This window comes from Octopus bimaculoides, chromosome 3, assembly GCF_046866305.1.
Source record: "Octopus bimaculoides isolate indiv1 chromosome 3, ASM4686630v1, whole genome shotgun sequence".
NCBI classification, from domain to species: Eukaryota; Metazoa; Mollusca; class Cephalopoda; order Octopoda; family Octopodidae; genus Octopus; species Octopus bimaculoides.
Genome location: NC_142930.1, coordinates 167,370,328 through 167,375,327, shown reverse-complemented (window position 1 = coordinate 167,375,327; position 5,000 = coordinate 167,370,328). Strand labels below are relative to the sequence as shown.

Below are 5,000 nucleotides of genomic sequence, written 5' to 3'. Positions count from 1 at the left end.
CTGGTGCTGGAGGTCAGGTGTTCTGCAGTCCCTCATCTGCAGCCAATCAACACGGTCCTTGTCTCTTTTGCCAGAGCTGCATTTCTCACTGCCATGTCCCAAGACTTCCTTGGTATCCCTCCTCCACACCCATCAGTCACTTTGAATGCTCGGCATTTGCTTAAACAGTTTCTCTCGAACTAACTAAAATTACTAAATTTACATTAAATTCCAGATTTCATCTGGAATTTCAAATTCCATTCTTTTCTACAGATTCTGCCATAAGAGCTAAATATTCATTCATATTTCGATTGGTTTCAAATGGGCTAAGAAAAAAGCAGCATTCGAATGTGGCCGAAGCCAGTGCCGCCTGACTGGCTCCCGTGCCGGTAGTACGTAAAAAGCGCCCACTACACTCTCGGAGTGGTTGACGTTAGGAAGGGCATCCAAATCAGATTGGAGCCTGGTGTGGCCTGCTGGCTTGCCAGTTCCCAGTCAAACCGTCCAACCCATGCCAGCATGGAAAATGGACGTCAAACGATGATGATGATGATGATGATGATGATGACGATGATGATGACGATGACGACGATGATTTATATATATATATCAAAAGAAATTATTTATTCACTTATTCACCTTTACACGTGTTTCATTTGCTAATAGGAACTACAAAATTGTATATTTTGGATGAACATGTAAGAAATTTCTAATTAGAAATTCTTCAGATAGACAATCAAATACTACAAAAATATACGTTTGAATGAAGCGTTTACATATATTTTTGGTTATCAAAAGTCGTATAGGTAGTTGGGCACAAAATTAAGAAGAAATCAAGTAGAAGAAATGAGAGAGGTACATAAAATACACATACATTCATACTGTTACTATATAGTGTTGTTGCCAAATGCCAATCCCTCTGCCTAAAGATTAAATAGATTTTGTGCTTCATCAAAAGCCTCGCAGAGTAAACGGTAAATAATTTGGCAGAAGGCAGCAAGAGGCCACTGCTTTTAGGGTTTCCACGACAAATCCTGAATCTCCAGACTTTAAAATGGAGGACCATGATTTCATATTGCCCTATAGTCAATGTTGCTAAATATTTTTTGTTGCTATTTCTGTCGCGTTGCTATTTCTTTCGATGCTGCTGTATGCTTAGTGTTGCCATATATTTGGTGTGTGGCTGTTTATAGCCAGACTTATTCAAAAGTGGTTATGCTGCGTGATTATAGGATTATTACAGGTAATAAATCACTTCCGGCCGACACTAAACATCAAGACGCCGTTGTCAATGTCGGCAGCAATAACAGCAGCAGCAGCAGCAGCAGCAGCAATCTAATAATAAAGCAGTAAATAAATATATAAAAAGACGTGAAAATTGTAATAACAGAAATAGCGAGAGCTACTTATATCGATGGCAAAATTAGCTTAGAACATTTTTGTATAATAGCATTGATAACAACGACAGTTAGCTACAATAGCAATAACAAGTCGCAACAATAATAACTTGCTGCGTTAGCAACGGCGGTTTGCAACAACAGCAATGATAAACTGCTGCAGTAGCAACGACAGCTTACAGCAATAGCAAGGAAGCCATGTTGATGCTGCAATGGCAATGATAGAGTGTGACAATAGCAACTCCATCTTAAAACAATAGCAACTTAAAACAATAGCAACTTAAGACAATAGCAACTTGAGACAATAGCAATAGCAACTTATATACAATAGCCACAACAACTTGCAGCAATAGCAACACTAAATCGCAACAGCACTTTACTGTGAACACTAAATTGATAATTACATCATCAAAGAAACTTAATTAGGAAATGGAACAGAACGTGTAATGAAGAGTAAATTAAAAGGAAATGTGATCAGAAGGGGTTTCTTTATGAAAAAACGGAACTGTTCAAAGATCGGCGGAGAAAGCAGTTGTGATTGGTGATCGGTGATTGGTTTAATATCGATGAATCATATCAATACCGTTGTTATTATTGTGTGGATGTGAGTGAAGCAGCAAAGTCATAAAGTTGTTTACTGTGTGAGTTGTCATCGAAGTTGTGAACTAGAACCACTCCTTAAATGTGTGATGACACACCTATTACTGAAGGCTGACTCATGGAGAGGTAGGGGTGGGCAGTCGTGTTGTGTGTGTGGAGGAGGTGGGAATAAAGAATCCTTTTACAGACAGCTGTGACTGTAACACAACATAAAACAACAGAGAACGACAAAAACAGTAGCAAAAACAATAGCAACAAAAACAACACAACAATAGCAACAAAAGCAGAAACAGCACAACAGACGCACACCTAGCGAAGTATCACAACAATATTACATCTCAATATCTCGCGCGTCACAATAACAATAGACGGGCGTGCGGTAGAAGAAACTTCCCATTTTTATTATTCCAATCCACATTAAACTGGTAAGGCTAGGCAGATGGCAGCGGGGTTTTTGTGTAGCTGATGGCTTACCATTTTGTTTTGCAGTTATCGTTGGGGTCTGGATTGATGCACATTGTGCATTTGCATTTCGAAATGTTTGTTAATCTGCAAAATGTGGGCGGTTATTTCTGCCGCACCGTGTAGACTAGACAAGCAACTACAACAATAACATCAGTGGAGACAACAACAAATGCAAGAGTGTCATTAATAAGCGAATAAATTTCAAACTGTTAGAAACAGCAGCTAAATTGCACTCGAAGCATATTCTGCAGATATTTTATTTAAAAAAAAAATTAGCACATTCCGCAGTGTACTATGAAAGGAAGGGATGGGTATGATTGGATCGTCTTTAATTCGTGTCTAGCTGGATCAGAGTTGACCTGGGGTTAAAGATTCATAACAACAATGGCGTCGTTACATTGCATTGTCATAACAACAGAAATAGGGGCATCTTTAGGGAGGAGACAAGAACGACACAAACAATAGCGAAATTTCTACAATAATATTCACAAACACCACATCTTAGTAATTTCGGCAACATCGAGAACAATGATGACAGCCACAACATCACATCACCATCAACAACAACAGTAAGCCTAGTAGCACTCACAGTCACAGCATCACAGCCACGACATCACATCAGTGACTTTACAATAAATGCAGCTTTATTAGTAACGTTCACATTTGTCCCAGCATTACAGCCACAACATCATCGTCAACGTTAATAGCAAAAATAACAACACTCACAAACGGGCCTCTGTAGGCAGTCGTTCGCTAGGCTAGAAATAGCAGCCCAGTCTCCCCTTAGAATTACATTCTACTGTCACAGAAAAGGAAATATGACAGTTTGCCGGGGATTGATTTTTGTCTGGAACAAAAAGACGTGATGTGCATGGATGGAATGTTTTTGTAAATGTGAACTAAGCAACAACACTAACAATGACAACTACAAAGTGACTTAAAAGCAGAACCGAATGTACAGCAAGATCATTGACCGAAGAGTAAGGAAAATGATAAAACACTGACAACAACAACAACAACAACAGCAAAAATTGCAACAACAACAGCTTTGAAAATAGTAACAATTGCGACAAGACAACAATAGCAACAACAACAAAGATATCGAGGCAACACGGGAGTCTTTATGCGGTCACACGACCTGTTAGAAATAGCAGCCAAACTCGTTCGTATCACACCCTCGCCGTCTTAGGAAACGACACGTTTAATAACGTAGTAGTGTGTTTTTGTGAAAATGTGAAAAGAGACGGAGTGGTCATGGGTGGAGGGTCGTTAATTATACGTTCGTGTGTGTCGTTGATCAGGTCTGACCTGGGATTAAACAACAAAGACGAAAACAACAACAACAAATTAAGGTCGAGAAGACTACGTGGCCACTTGACCTGCTAGAAACAGCAGGCAAATTCCTTAGATACTTTGGATGATGTAGTCTCAGATAGACAAATAACGACAGGATGGCTACGGCTAGCAAGTCTTTTATATAAACAAACATGGATTGACAGACAGACACACACACACAGACAGATAGACGGCTCAACCAGGATTGACCTAGGGTTAAACAAGAGCAGAGAAATAAAGAATAGCAGCAAGTCTACAACGATAACAATACAGGAACCAAAGCGAATGCATTTAATACCATCATCATTATCATCATCATCATCATCATCATCATCATCTTCCTCAGCATCATCATCATCATCATCATCATCATCATCATCATCATCATCATCACCGTGACCATCGTCATGGTCACTGTCAAAGTGTATTTAAAGAAACAACTTACCGATATTGAAGGCCAAATTAAGAGAGTAGAGCCATGTTGTAGCAGCTGGGTTTCAAGAGAGAGAAACAAACAGTTTTTAGTGTTGTGTTGGGTCCAGAGAAAAAGAAGAAGAAAAAGATGAAGAAAACAGAAGAAGAAGGAGACGAGGAAGATTTGAAATAGAAGCGAAGTGACGGTTTGAAAAATAACTGGAATGGTTAAAGCAGGGGAGAAGGAGAAGGAGGTGGAAGAGGAGGGGGAGAAGGTGTAGAAAGAGAAGGGAGCGAGTAAGAGTGAGAGAAAGAGAGAATGAGAGAGGTTGGGGAGAAAGGGAGGAAGTAGATGTGGTAGCAGGGTAGAGAAACAGAGAGAGAGAGAGAGAGAGAGACAAAGAAAGCACACAACAGCTATAACTCGCCGCTCACGTCACATCGTTTCCTATATTGTGATGTATGTGTGTGTACACACACACACACATACACACACACATATATATTTATTACTATATAAACAGCATACAGCTATGTATATATATATACATGTGTGTGTGTTTACATGTGTTTGCAGCCACTTGTTTTCCCTAACATTGCGTGTGAAGGGGGGGGGGGGGGGGTACAAGAGCCACATTAGCAGGTTAGCATCGCACACACATCCATTCGGCACACACACGCACGCACATGTCTACCCTTATGTTACAGACATACACACGAATGTTACGTAGTCACCACACTTTACGCATCTTCTCAATGCAAACAGAGACACTTATAAACATTCATATATATACGTGTGTGCGCGCGCGT

General features: G+C 39.9%; 1 protein-coding gene across 3 annotated transcripts in view; it reads right to left on the bottom strand.

Moving 5' to 3' along the window:
• The window catches only part of LOC106867639 (uncharacterized), a 174,165-nt gene that overhangs the window by 128,312 nt on the left and 40,853 nt on the right, over positions 1-5,000 (bottom strand). The window contains exon 2 of one of the 3 annotated variants that reach the window (XM_014912565.3): positions 4,222-4,266. The exons of 1 other annotated variant lie outside the window; for it this stretch is intronic. The gene's annotated coding sequence lies outside the window, so the exon portion shown is untranslated. Of the gene's footprint in view, positions 1-4,221; positions 4,417-5,000 lie in introns of those variants that run through there. One more of the 3 variants, XM_014912564.3, reaches the window with a different exon arrangement.